This window comes from Eulemur rufifrons, chromosome 8 (genome assembly GCF_041146395.1).
Source record: "Eulemur rufifrons isolate Redbay chromosome 8, OSU_ERuf_1, whole genome shotgun sequence".
Classification (NCBI taxonomy): domain Eukaryota; kingdom Metazoa; phylum Chordata; class Mammalia; order Primates; family Lemuridae; genus Eulemur; species Eulemur rufifrons.
Genome location: NC_090990.1, coordinates 7,927,359 through 7,942,949, shown reverse-complemented (window position 1 = coordinate 7,942,949; position 15,591 = coordinate 7,927,359).

Genomic DNA, 15,591 nt, shown 5'->3' with positions numbered 1-15,591 from the left:
GAGAAAACTGGTGATAAAAAATATTCTTTCTTGAACTGACTTCCCCGTCTTGAAGATACATTGTATTATCATTACTCCAGTGTCAGTGTTTATTGGCAGACTGAATTGCACATACATTGTCTTTCCAGCCTGTTAGGTGGAGAATAGAGGCAAATCCACTCCAAGGTGACCAAAATAAATAAATAAATAAATGAAAATGGACCATTTTCATTTTGAAATTGAAACAAAATGAAGCCTAGGTAGGGGAGGTTGGGTTATTAGAAAATTGCAAGATTATATATTTTCCTGTTATTTTAGCAAGGCCGTCTTTACAGTACCTGCAGCTAATTTAGAGAGATGCCTAGGCTGGGTTTTGATTCCAGGAGATTCGACCTCTAACGCCCCCTCCTTCCCCCACCAAGGATGTGTCTGGTAGAGTCTAGAAGGCTGGTCGCCTGACCTTCTGGTAGAGGATGGAAGAGGGGGAGGTGATAGTGGGTTGGATTCTGCTGGGGGCCCTGGAGTGGGTGGGGAGGGGAGAAGTCTGTGGACAGGTTCTGGGTGCTGTTGGTCTGGAAAACTGGGGAGAGGGGCTGGGCCTGGGTGGGGGGGGTGATGTCCTCCCAGGACAACGGATCCAGCCAGCAGGTGGAGAAGGAATGCTGGTCTTGGCCAGTGACTCAGGGCTGGCTAAAGAGGCTGCAGTGAAGCACTGGGATTTGGAAGCCTGAGCCCTGGCCCAGCTGAGGGGACAAAGGAAAGAAGGAGAATAACGTGCCTCCATTCTTGTGAAACAGCTTGTGCTCCACAGCCGTGACCGAGCATGATGATGAAGCATTACCAGTAAGATGACAGTCACAGTAGCCACCACCTACTGCCTTTACCTTCTGCCAGGAATGTAGACTGTCTCTTTTAATCCTTGACACAACCTTTGATCTAGGAAACAAGATAGGGTTAAAGTAGATTCACCTAGAGGGCTGGTTATGCCATTGCTGGGCCCCACACCCAAAGTTCTGATCCAATAGGTAAGGAGTGGGGCCCAAGAACATGCATTTCTAACAGGTTCCCAGGTGGTGCTGAAGCTAATAGTCCCTGAGCCCCACATTGAGAACCAGGGGTTTAGAGGCTACCACACAATTCACCTGTCTCTGTTGCGGAGCAGGACTTGAGCCTGTTCTAGTGCATTGCCTAAGGATTTGGTAGGAGACGTCTGTAAATTGCTTTTAGGGAGCAGGAGGCCCCCAAATGTTGGGGACCAGGCTGAGGAAGGGGCTGACAAGGGGCAGAGCCAGAGCAGCCAGTTGGGACCCTTCGCCCTGAGGGATGCTGGAGATGGAACATGGGGTGGAACGTCAGGATCTGCACGAGCTCCCTGTGTTCTCCGAGGCCTTTGCGTGGTCCAGAGAGCAGCCGGCTCAGCTTGTCTGGCTGCCTGGAAAGACACCGTTGGGAAGATGCTTCTCCACACAGTGTTCCAGAGCTGAGATACCCCAACCGAATCTCTGAAAGCAAAGGCAGCTCTGTGACCCAGGAATAAGTCATGCATTCAGAGGTTTGAGCTGGAACCAAAATATTTGGCAAGAACGAGATGAGGCTCTGGGTGGGGGGCATTGCTGGAACTGAAGGAACTCACAGCAACTCGGTTTGCTGGGAAGAGCCTCCGTGTTAAGAATCAAAATCCAGGCCGGGCGCGGTGGCTCACGCCTGTAATCCTAGCACTCTGGGAGGCCGAGGTGGGCGGATAGTTTGAGCTCAGGAGTTCGAGACCAGCCTGAGCAAGAGCGAGACCCCATCTCTACTAAAAATAGAGAGAAATTATATGGACAGCTAAAAAATATATATAGAAAAAAAAATTAGCCGGGCATGGTGGTGCATGCCTGTAGTCCCAACTACTTGGGAGGCTGAGACAGGAGGATCCCTTGAGCTCAGGAGTTTGAGGTTGCTGTGAGCTAGGCTGACGCCATGGCACTCACTCTAGCCTGGACAACAAAGTGAGACTCTGTCTCAAAAAAAAAAAAAAAAAAAAAAAGAATCAAAATCCAGCTCCGTGATGGCATCAGGCAACACCAGCCTCAGTTCCTCCTTCTTTAAAATGCTTTAGCCTGGCACACTGGTGCACGCCTGTAGTCCTAGCTATTAATATTTAGTGCTTGGCAGGCTGAGGCAGGAGGATCGCTTGAGCCCAGGAGTTCGAGGCTGCAGTGAGCTATGATGACACCACTGCACTAGCCTGGACAACACAGTGAGACCCTGTCTCTATGTTAAAATTTTAAAATAAAAAAAGTAAAATGGGAGTGTTATTCCTACTTTGGAGGGTTCTATGCCTAGGAAGGAGTACAGTGTGCCCTCCGTATCCATGGATTCCATATCTGTGGATTCAACCAACTGAGGATCAAAAATATTCAGGAAAAAAACAACAAAAGTGACAGTACAACAATAAAAAACAATACAAATAAAAATACAGCATAATAACTATTTATATTAGGTATTTAAAATAATCTAGAGATTATTTAAGTTATACGGGAGGATATTTGTAGGTTATATGCAAATATTACACCATTTTTATATCCGGAACTTGAACATCCTCAACTTTTGGTCTCTGAGGGGAGTCCTGGATCCCCCCATGGGTACCTAGGGACACTACTGTGATTGCTATGATTGTGTTGTGTTGTTGAAAACGCAATGGGGTTTCAGTCTAGGTCTAGGAATTTTTAATTCTACAGACTTCTTGTCAGGAGACGCTGCCTCAAATCTGTCTCTCCGACTAAGGGAGACCATGGCGTTTAGAAGGAGGAGCCACGTGCCTTGGGGGCAGGTCGTGGTGTATCTCACAAAGGGCTACATGCATTGGGGGCAGGTTGTGCGGGGTGGTGAATCTTGGCTCCCAGTGCCTACCTGTGCCCACCTGTGCCCACCAGAATGCTCAGCCAACCCCAGCCTCTAGGGCAGAAGTTCTCAACATGGTTCCACCAGAATTGTTTTCTTTTGACCTTAGAAAACCCAGCTGGACCAGTAGTATATGGGAACCTGGCATCAGATGGTCCTCTGCTAGCCCAAACCTTAGGCTTCATTCCTGAGAGTCCTGCTCGATCCCTGTCCTGCAAGATTACTAAAGTCAGAATATTTAATATTAAAACAATACTATTATCTAGTCCACAGTCCATATTCACATTTTGACGGTTGTCCCAATAATTTCCTTTATAGATTCTTTTTTCAAGATCGAATCCAGAACTACACATTGCATTTGGTGGTCGTGTCTCCAGAAGATGTGAGAACACTGCTTCAACCTTTCTCTGTCTTTCTTGAGCTTAATGCTTTTTGAAGACTGCAGGCGAGTTATTTTGTAGAATGTTCTCCAGTTGGGGTTTGATGTCTCCTCACGATTAGATTCAGGCCTGCATTTTTGGCTGGACGACTGCAGAAGTGATGCTGTGTCCTTCTCCATGCACCACCCGAGGACGCAGGTGATGTCAGCTCCCAATGCTGGTGAGTATTATCTCTGATCCTGTGGTTAAGGTGTTTGAGTTCAGACAATCCCCCCACCCCAAAAGCCAAGCTCCGCCCTTCACAATATATATGCAAACAGGGAAAGACACTGTTTCACCTTGGCAACCCGGGACTAAAGAGGGTTTTGTTGTTGTTTTGTTACTATGGAAATGCTGCATAATAAGGTTTGGGATGGATAAAGATCTGCCTTTCTTTTGTAAATGGGGAATGGGTTATTAGGAAGGCGTGGTGTTTTCCCTGCAGCTTCAGAAGAAAACTTAGGAACCTTAAGGCTTTGGAAATTGATTCCCTTGAAGCCATCCTGGCTGGCATTGTCCTGGGGAAATCTGTGTGCACCTGCTATTTGAAGACCCCTGCCCTGTCCCCCAGCTGCATCTCCTCCCAGCAGTCGGGCTGCCTAACCCCCACTGCTGTAGTTAAAGGATGGCGCCCAGGGCGTTCCCAGCTCTGGCGGCTCCCTGAGCCCTCTGATGGTATTGTGAAAATAAGTATTTAAAAGTCTACTCTGTTGGAACTCTAAATTATTTTGAACCTTAAAGGAATTTGATTACAGGACCCAAGTCACAGGGACAGGCCTAGGCAGCTGTGACCTTTGTTTCTCTGATTATTGGATCAGCCTTCTTTGTCACCTGCATTGTTTTGTAAAATGTTGTAAATGGCTGAACCCCACCAAGGAAGCCCCCTTCCCTCTCCACTGTTGAACTTCGTTACAGATTAACCTCCCTCTTACCTTTCTCACACTCAGACTCATGACTGTCACGTTGTCTAAGATGGAATGTTAAATATATTCTTTAAGTTGGAAAGGAAATGAAAACCAGCTATAAAGAAAAGCCATAAGGAAAAGAACACAAACTGGAATAATTTGTTCTAACTCTTAAACCAGCCTTGTGTAGAAAATGTTATCCTGTTAAATTTCTTTGTTTTCTTCCTATACAACAAAGAACTTGACTTTTAACTTCAGAGCACTGACCCTATTTCTCTGGAGTGTGCGAGTCCTGGAATGGCCATTTCCAGCTTTTCACTAGAATAAATTATTATTATTTTCTTTTTCTAAGAGACAGAATCTTGCTCTGCTTCTGTTGCTCAGGCCGGAGTGCAGTGACGTCATCATAGCTCACTGCAGCCTCGAACTCCTGGGCTCAAGGGATCCTCCTGCCTCAGCCTCCCAAAGTGGTAGGATTATAGGTGTGAGCCACCATGGGTGGCCTTGAGTAGACCCTTTAAAACTGTATTCTGTCCCTTTTGATTATTTCAGGTTGACAATATCATGAGCTCCTGTGGGGGTACGGGGAAACTTCCCCTTTCCCCTGAAAGTGTGTTGAAAGATCAAGTCACAATTAAGGGGAATTAATAAGAAAAAGGGGTTTATTTGCCATGTGCATGGGGAGAATCACAGAGTGATTACGCAATATCCCAGTGGGGTCCAGAAATTTATATACTCTCCTTTTAGAGCGGAGGGGAGATGAGGAATATAGGTCATTCTGTTTAGAGGCAATAAACGGTTACTAGGGAGGATGAATGGATGGGGGAAACAGATCAACTTGTAAATTAACCTGAGAGACAGGTATTATGTTTAAAATGAATTGGGGCAGAATGAAGGTTGCGTTCTCCAGCTTCTTTCCTGCAATATATTGAGATAACAGGGAGGGGAAGGGAAGTCAGCTGTTCTTTTGGTAGTCTGTCTGGTTATGCAGACAGAGCGAAAGCCCCTTCCAAGGGCATGCTGATGATCTCTAAGGGCCATTAATTCAAAATACTTATACCAAGGAGTCATATTTTGGGGTGAAATTTCCTGAGCTCCTTCACTCCCCAAATCCAGGAGCTTAGCTTATTGATACGTTCGTATAGGTCCATATTCATGTTCAAATATATATTCGAAGCCTCAGCCTCTGGCACCGCTCCATAAATATTTGTGAAAGAAAAGCTCGTGATTTTCTCCGGCCCGCTGGGAGGTCTCAGCGCGGAGGAACCCCAGCCCGGCTTGAGACTCGGAGGTGAAGTCAGTGGCACGTGATAGGCAACCTGCCAGCCTGACCAGGCAAAGGCAAAGCAAACAAGTGACTTCCGAGGTTCTGGGATGCTGTGAGAGCCCTGCTGGCACCTCTCCAAATGTCGGTACACGTCCCTCTGCCTGCAAACAGGCTGATGGCTGACGTCCCATGGAGATGCATCCCTTAGTTGAGACCTGAGCCCTGTAGTCTCACCTGGGACACACACCTGCACACCTGGGAAGGGCGGCACATGGAGCACAATCCGTCGTGCAGACTTTGATGTGGGCGGGTTTCTCTCCCTTTCCCAGGGGAGAGTTTAGATAAGCTATGAAAGCTACTCTTCTTAGATACTGCCAAGAAGGAGTGAGTGCAAAGTCGAAAGCCCTGGGCTGCAAAAGCAGATTTTACCCGTTTCATACTTTAGTTTGTTCCAGCAGGATCTGCTGGCTGCCACATCTCCTGAGTTTGGCTTGAGCTGGTCACCCTCCCTCCGTCTTATCTGACAGACACAACCTGTAGTCAATCCCTTGGGGGACAGCTCCGTACCCACCCGCTTGGTAGGGAAAGGACGAGTCTTCCTCGCCACCTATATCTTCCGTGGCCGAGGTGGGGCCCTGTGGCTGTCTTAGGACAAGGAACAAGGTGTGATGTTCAGTTTCTCACTGGTCTATTAAAAGCATCAGGCGCTTGCTTGAAGCAATAAGGAAAACATTCAGCTCTGAATCAACAGGCTTCTGTGCTCCTTGTGGTCCTAGGGAACCCTGGGGCCTCGCTGCTGGATGTGGTCGTGTGTACACAGCCAGTGCCACAGGCTCCGGGGAACCAAGGGCGCTGACCCGGCCAAGGGGGTGAACGTGAGCTTCGCAGGGAAGGTGAGACGCCCCACTTTACATACTCCACATCTGATGCTGGGTCCACACTGCACCAAGGAAATTCGGAAAGAACTCAGGCCACTGGTAGTTAAAAAAAAAAAAACAACAAGAAAAATATGTTGTGTTTTTACATACTACTCTTCCACCCCAACCAAAAGGAAAAGGAAAAGTTGGCTGAATCCATCCGTCAATTGGAATTCAGGTATCTTTGATGATTGGAGTAAAAAGGGTCACTGGTTACTTACATGGAGCAGAGAATCAGGTTGGGTTTTTATTTTTTTTATTTTTATCTTTTGATGAGTACTGAGTTTTAACAGACAGACAAGCATTGGGGAGGTTGATGTGTTTTTACAGTTCAGACCAATACACACAGAAAGCCCCTTTCACTGGTGTGTTCAGCGAGCCCTTGGTGATGAAGACTCAGCACTCTGCTTGCAAAATGATCTGAACGAGTGTGTTTCAGTGTGGGAGGCTGGGAAGTCAAGCAGGGACAGTCTGGGAGGGCAGGAGGCAGACTTCTGTTTACCTTGCTGCTCTTGGGAAGGGAGGTGGCCTTGAGGACTTCAGTCCCGGCCTGTCTCTCCCTCAGTTTCCCTGCATGGAAACTGGGCTTGTGAAGACGGTGGGGGTGCGGTGTCTGCTGTCCCGGAGAACACCTCCCCAGGAGGCCTGGCCGTGCTGCAGGCCTGAGCGTGCTCCTGCTCATGTGCTGAGGATAATGACAGCAAGCCGCCACCGCCACAAAACCAGTGCGGTCCCAGCCTGGAGCTCCCGCCCCAGAGACAGGGCCACCAGGCCCCTCAGGGAGCCCCCACCCCGCCTCCCTCCAATGGGCGAGGTCCCTTTGGAACAGTCTGGATCTGGTTGGTATTTTGGGATCTTTTTTTTGAGGTCCCAAATCTGCTTTAATCACTGTTCAGGAATCTAATTCAAATATTCAGACTTCAGTGTCTGCCAAGAGGTGGGTTTGGCCATGACAGGAAAACAGGAAAAGGCTTAAAAGTTAATAAAGCTGGAAGAAAACAGCTTTTATGTGAGCAGTCCAATCTGCAGAGCCCCCACCTCGCAGCTGCCTTCAGACGGGGGAATGTTGGGGACGGTGGGAGTCCTCGAGTTGGAGCAGCCTGTTTAGCACATGAACTGCCGTGTGAGTTGTATGTAAGTCTCGCTAGTTTTCAGCCCGGGGCCTCGTGAAGCCTGTGAAGACTCAATTCTCCAAAACAAATTCAATACGTATGTCGTGAGTCACCTACAGCTCAGTTGGCGTGCAGTGTAAAAATTGATTCCAGCACTGTCTGTGTTGCATATGACAGAAAACAATAAAAAATAACGAATTTTTCATTACATTAGAAAGGATCGTTTTGTTTTTGAAGTTTTTATTTTATTTTTGTAATAAAACACCGTGGCCCCAGGAAACGTTTTTTTCCCTAGTGTGTCAGACCAGCAGCGGTGTTAGATTCTCACAGGAGCGCGAGCCCTACGGTAAACTGTGCATGCAGGGATCTAGGTCGTGGCTCCTTATGAGAACCTAATGCTGGATGATGTGAGGTGGAGCGAGGTGGTGATGCTAGCGCTGGGGAGCAGCTGCAAATGTAAGAAATGTAATGTGTTTGAATCATCCTGAAACCATGCTCCTCCCACCCCTACCCGCCCCCGATCCTTAGAAAAATTGTCTTCTGTGAAACCGGTCTCTGGTGCCGAAAAGGTTGGGGACCGCTGGCCTAAGGGATGTGAAAACCCTCTAAGGGCACGTGCACATAAGTGACAATCTGAAATATTAGCTATGCGCAGCCTTCCGTAAGCAAAGTACCACAAGGCAACACCAGAGCTTTCTGTCTCGTGTTAGTGTATTTCTGCTAAGCGTGAAATGCAGCTTTAGAACTGGGGTGTTTTGACTCAGATCGGGTTATTCTAAATTCAGATACTGAGAGGGGTGACAATTTCAGTTTTGGGACTTGGCCTCTCCCATTCCCTGGCTCCTGACTTAAATGCAATACTGCTGAGGGACAGCCCTGAAGGACCAACACAAGGACAGGGTGACAACAAACCGTGGAGGCTGCAGCACCTTGTTTCAGACAGCTCCCTGCCTTGTCCGTCTGTCCACATCGGAATTAGAATCCAGAAACAGAATCAGAATTCTCAAGAAGGTGTACAAAAACATGTTATTTTGAGTTGAAAATCAAGTTAGACTATTGACAGAGAGAAAGATTGATTTGATAAAGAGGACTGGCTGTGGCAGCTAAGTGTCATGGGAGAGATTTGTCGTTAATCCAATGAGCAAAATTTGCAACTCTATAGGGTTTTGTGAAAATAAATGTAAAGCATGTGATAATATAAAATCAATCTATTTAAATGAATTGGCAAAGGTCTCTTGAACTGAAGAATGGTTTTATTTTCCCAACCATTTTTTGAGTACATCCAATTAAATGAAGTACTTCTAAGTGAAAGAATTACAGATAAGTTACTAGTCATCTAGTAAGTGTTGGTAATACAGTAGTCCCCCCGATCCACAGTTTTGCTTTCTGTGGTTTCAGTTACTTGCTGTCAACCACAGTACAAAAATATTAAATGGAAAATTCCAGAAATAATTCATAAGTTTTAAACTGAGAGCAATTCTGAGTAGCGAGATGAAATCTCCCAATGTCCCGATCTGTCCCACAGGGACGTGGATCATCCCTGTGTCCAGCGTATCCCCTGTCCACGCTCCCTGCTAATTAGTCACTTAGTAGCCATCTTGGCGATCAGATTGACTGTCCTGGCATCGCAGTGCTTGTGTTCAAGTCTCCCTTATTTTACTTCATTATGGCCCCAAGGTGCCAGAACAGTGGTGCTGGTATATTGCTATAATTATGCTATTTCGTTATTAGTTATTGTTGTTCATCTCTTACTGTGCCTAATTTATAAGTTATCTTTATCATGGGTATGAAAAAACATAGTACATACAGTTGTCCCTCTGTTCCCATGGGGAATTTGTTCCAGGAACCCCTACAGATGCTGAAATCTGAGAATGCTCAAGTTCCTGATATAAAGTGGTGTAATATTTATATTTAATCTATGCACATCTTCCTGTATACTTTAAATCATTTCTAGCTTACTCATAATACCTCATGCAATGTAAATTTTATGTACATAATTGTTACACTGTGTTTTTTATTTGCATTATTGTTATCTTGTTACTTTTTATATATTTTAAAAAATACTTTTGATTCGCAGTTGGTTGAATCTGTGGATGCAGAGCCCACAGACACGGAGGGCTGGCTGTGTGGGTTTGGTACTGCTCCATGTTTCAGGCATCCACTGGGGGTCTCAGAATATATCCCCCGTGGATAAGAGAAGACTACTGTACCTTTTGCTGTGCTTTCCAGAAACTGAAAATGGCTCAGATCACTCAGTGACATATCTTTTTAAAAAAATTTTTTTTTAGGTTCTGTTCCAATTTAATTTCTTCTGTGAATAAGTGACATATCTTTTTGCAAACTAAATGGTTTCCAGTTTTTTCCCCAATAAAATTGAAAGAATATCTAATCCAATTTTCATTATTAAATTATCATTTAGTGATTTATCACCATGTTATTTTTGATACATAATTTATCTTTGGTAAATAACTTACCTTTGATAAATTCAGGAGTTCAAGGAAGTGAGATAATTCTTTCCATTCCAATATTCCAACTTCATATATATATATATATATATATATAAACAAATATATATATATTTTTTGAGGTGGGGTCTCACCATGTTGCCAGGCTGGGCTCAAACTACTGGGCTCAAGCAATCCTCCCACCTCAGCCCTCTGAGTAGCTGGGATTACAGGCATGAGCTCCCATGCCTAGTTCAATATGCTTATTTATATGAACATATTTCCTCACAATTACAGCTGTATAAATTTACAGATTAGAATAAGTTAATGTTGACTCCTATCTTATTCTAGCAATGGGTCATAGTCATTCATGGGTATATGAGCTAACTGGGAGAGACAGTCATCTCATTAAGTGTTACATTTCTAGTAAAATCTTACTTTCATTATTTTTGCTTCATTATTAATAGTAATGTAAATATCATTAGTATTTTTAGTATCATTGCTATTACTATTTAGTATTATTTAAGTATTATTAGTATTAACATATAATTAGTTTAATTATTAAAATTAGTAATGTTAATATTTGTATCAATGTGTATTAATTGTGTAGTAATAATAATGATGATAATAGTTCAATCCAGAAAAAATTTAACTTAGACAATTAAAAACTGTTCATTTCAATTTTTATATATATTTTTGTTGCAGACACATATGATAGCATGATAAACGTAAGATTTTTCATCTCAAAAATATGTAATTTTTTAAATGGGTGAGCAACAAATTGCTGATTTTCAGATGATACTATATACATTTTAAAAAGTGATGCAAGCATTTATTTTTAAATGTCAACATTTACACTATACTGGGAGTTATATCTTTTGCAACTAAAGTTATGATGAGGAATTTTAAATATTTTTTTTGGTGTTTTGTTTTTTTTTGAGACAAGGTCCAAAGTGCAGTGGTGTCATCATAGCTTACTGCAACCTCAAACTCCTGGGCTCGGCCAGGCGGGGTGGCCCACGCCTATAATCCTAGCACTCTGCGAGGCTGAGGCAGGAGGATCGCTTGAGGTCAAGAGTTCGAGACCAGCCTGAGCAAGAGCAAGACCCCCGTCACTACTAGAAATATTAATAGAAAAAAATTAACCGGGCAACTAAAAATAAGAACAAAAAATTATACAGGTGTGTTGGCACATGCCTGTGGTCCTAGCTACTTGGGAGGCTGAGGCAGGAGGATCCCTTGAGCTCAGGAGTTTGAGGTTGCTGTGAGCTAGGCTGACGCCACGGCACTCTAACCCTGGCAACAGAGTGAGACTCTGTCTCAAAACAAACAAAAAAATCAAACTCCTGGGCTCAGACCCAGGGTGAGCTGGGTGAAGGGTGACTGGAGGAGGGGGACTCTTTGAAATAGGGTGCTTCTTTGAAGAGGTGAGGGGGTGACTTGCAGCTAACAGCTGAATGGTGAATGCAAAGATGAGGAAGAAGAGCATTCTAGGCAGAAGGAACAGCAAGTGCAAAGGCCCTGAGGCGGGCAAGATGGTGAAATAGAGGGTTTATCAGCAGAGAAAATGCAGACAGGGCCGTAGCAAGTGGGCGGCAGCCACAAACATGAGTACTGGGATTACAGGCGTGCAGCAGGACTGTCTCAAGCACACTGGGACATATGTGTACCTGACTTAATATGTGATCTTTCCCCTTGTCAGCCACAGGAGGGTTTCCCAACCTTGGCATTATTGATATTTTGGGCTGAGCAATTCCTTTTCATGCGGCCCTGCCCCGTGCATTATAGAATGTTTAAGAGCGCTCCTGGCCTCAATCCACTAGATGCCAGAAGCACATACCCACCTACCCTCTTTGTGACAACAAAACAGAAATTTAAAACTTGCCAAATGTCCCCTGGAGGGCAAAATACCACCACCCCACCCCAACCTTGAGAACCACTAACGCCAAAAGCATGCATTTGCGTTGGGGAGGATGGGTTTGGAGGATGTGGATTGCCCAGAGAAAGCAGTTCGTATCCAGCTTTTGTTGTTCAAAATAGGCTCCTGAAACTCTTGGCAATAAAATACCTTGAAAATCAAGCTTTATTGTGAATATCTACATGCTGGAAGCACCCCCTTCACAATGACGACAGCCACGCCTGGCCAACGTGGGTCACAGAGCTTTCCTCTTCGCTGTGGTTGGAGAGGACCCGGGATGTGACATGTGGGGTATAGCTGCTGTCTCCCTGGGAGGACGTGGTGAATGTTTCTGGAGAAGGAAGAGTTGAGAAGATGTTCAGAAGGGAGGCAATAGGGAGAATAGATGCTCTGTGTGTCCCTTAGGGTGGAGCATGCAAAGAAAACAGAGATATATTATAGGTTGAGGGCACATCCCAAGAATATATAGGCTGGGATCTTCTTCCAGAAACATCCAACATGCAAGGAGAGAGTAGTGTGGCACCGTGGAGGGAGGTGGCCAGATGAGTGATCCTGAAATGGGACAACTGACTCCCCCTAGCAAGACGTCCCTCATGCCCCCTGGGGGAAGCAGCTGCTAAGGGGACAAGTGGTCCTGACAGAAGCTTGGGTTCGGGGCAGGGAGACCTCAAGACAGGTTTCCTAGTGAGCAGAGCAAATGGCAGAGCTGAGAAGCAGCAGCAACAGCAGATGTCAGCGCGTGGCTTAGGGGCAGGCAGGACCAATGACATTGCCAGTCAGTTCAGCAAGAACAGAGGCCGATGCCCAAAGGCAGGCAGGATGCCCAGGGACAAAGCCAGACCAGCCACACCATACTTAAGAACCACAGCCTCTTTCGCCACTGTCTCCATGAAACTGAAGTTTGAATTAATAGTTAAAAATTGACTAAAAGAGAATACACCAAGCCCAAAGACATTTACAGGTGAGTCCTAACAAACTTTTGAAAAACATATTATTAGAGGACACACTCCCAGTTTATCTTATGAGGCTAATAAAATTTTGATATTAAATCCAAACAGGAATAATGCTAGAAAGGAAGGTTATAAGCCAATTTCACTCAGAAATGTTGATGAAAAAATTGTAAACAAACATTACCAAACTCAATCTAACAATCTACAGGAAGAGTAAGACAGATCAAAATTTATAAATACAATTTGTCCAACCTTAACAAATTAAAGGAGAGAATCATATGATCATCCTAATAGGTACCAGAAAATCATCTGAAAAAGTTAATACCTATTCATTATTAAAAACTCTCAGCAGATTAGGAAGAGAAGAGAATTGCCTACAACAAGCATCATCTTAAATGAAGAAACATTAGAAGTATTTCTTCCTCTGAAACCAAGAACCAGACGAGGAGGTCCACCATCCCTGTTTCTGTTTCACATGGTACTGGAGATACTAACCAGGGCATTAAGATAAGAAAAAGAAACAAGAGGTTAAGGGTTAGAGAAGAAAAAACAAAAATGTTAGTATTCCTAGATAACATAATTATCTGCAAAGAAATAGTCCAAAAGATTGTGTGGGGACATTACAATGAATTGGCACAACCAGACGGACGCAGCCGGGGTTGGGGGCAGTGTCAGGAGAGGTTGTCCAGGCACCAGAGGACAACGGCAAATGGGATGTTGCCTCCAGACAAGCCAATAATTTGAGTGGCGGCATTAATACTCCAAGCAGCTTGCCTCCTGGTCTTTCATCTGTTTGTCTCATAAACAAACAAGCTCTGGAATTCTGTCTCCTGGAAAGGGCAGTATAAACCCATCCCCATTGCCTGGTGCTCAGAGCCAACAGGTCGTCAGGGCTGAGCACTGCGCTGAGCCTCTAGTGGGCATTTAGGGGAGCAAGGATCTTACTGCTCCTGCTCGCTAAGGTCTCACGAACAACCCGGCCGTTGTTTTCATCATGGGGAGGCATCTACAAAAGTGACCAGGGGTGAGGAGCAGCTCTGAGCTCAAAAACAAAGTGGCCTCCAGGACCCTGCTTCTGCCTTTGGGAAACTAATTACTTATTTGCAAGATGTTGTTCCGTTTTTCAACTTTTAGTTTATTCCTGAGACCTGGAAAAAGCACTGTGGGGATTAGGTTCTCTCCAGAACTTGCTATGGTCCAGCAATTTTACTTATTTATATTTTCTTTCCTTTTTTAAGTCAATGGTTATTTTTGAAATAGTCTATTTCAACAAATATTTACTGAACAGCCTCTCTGGCATGGAGTTTAAGAGCAAGGCTACGGAGTCAGACTAGCTGGCTTCAAATTCCACCTCTGCCACCTGCTAACGGTGTGACCATGGGCACGTGGACTTCTCTAAGGCATCATTAAATCCATTAAATGGGGATAGTAATAGTACCTGCCTCGGGGGGCTGCAGTGACTGAATGAGATCATTCCCGTGAAGGAATTAGTACACTGCTTGGCACATGCTAGGCACTCAATGATGGAGGAGGATGATGATCATGATGATGACGATGGCACATGTCACGCACCACGACAGGTTCTGGGGACACCAACATCAATGAGAAACAGCTCTTGCACACAGGGTCCATAAAACATCCATCGGAGGTAGCAGGCAACGGTGGAATGGAGAGCAGATTGGACCAGGGATGGTGTAGAGAGAAATCCATTCCCTGGCTGTGTGTTCATATGGGGCAGGTCTGCAAGAGGAGCATCCCCAGACTCTTGGGAGAGGAGGAATAACTTGGCGTGGGCAGCTGGGAGACATTGCTGAGCCAGCCCAGCTCAGCCTCTTCTCTTTGCAGAATGTCTTGTCCTCAGTGTGCATTCTCCTGTGCTCCTTACGCTGAACCCACGTGGTTGGCTGTGCTCCTGCAGGGGAGGCTGTGGTGCCCCAGCCCCACCTGTGACCAGGTGGCTAAGTGTGTCTATCTTAGGGATGAAGTATTAAGAAGCCCCTGTGGCCACACCATCTTATGCCACATCCCTTGATGCTGCTTTTGCAGTTTTAAAGCCATCATTTTTTCTCCATCTTTCCAACTTCTCTGTCTCTCTGGTAGACGGCCTCCAGGATGCTGCCCAGTAGCCCTGGTGTCCTGGTGTTCTTGCTCTTATATAGCGCCACATTGTATGTGATCATTAGCATAGGGCAAAAATAACAGTACATCACTTTTGGGTTCTTTCTCTCTCTCTCTATCCCTCTTTCCCTCCCTCTCTCTCTCTCTCTGGTCACTTGTTCTAGGGAAGCCAGCATCCATAACATGAGCAGCTTTAGGGAGAAGCCCACGTGGCAAGGAACGAGGCTTTCGACCAGCAGCCAAGTGAGTGGGTCTAGAAGCAAATCCTCCATCCTCGGCTGAGCTTTGAGCTGGCTGCAGCCCCGGCTGATCTCTTACCCGCAACCTCATAAGAGATCCTGCCCTACAATCACCCAGCCAATCCACTCCCAGATTCCTGACCCTCAGAACTGTGAGGCAACGATCTTTATTGCTCGAAGCTCCTAAACTTTGGGATAATTTGTTACTCAGCAACAGATAACAAGACAGTGTATTGCTCAGTTGTTTCTGCACACTAAAAGGGAGTGATCGGTTCCTATAATTTCAACAGAGGATGAGATCAGAGGTGTGAACCTGGTAGACTCCACTTTACTTGGAGAGGGAATAGTGCAGGGTGTTCGCCACCAGGTGAACCTGAGTTTGAGTTCTGGCTCTGCCAATTACTTCCTCCTGCGTGGTGATGGGCAAGTCATTTAAC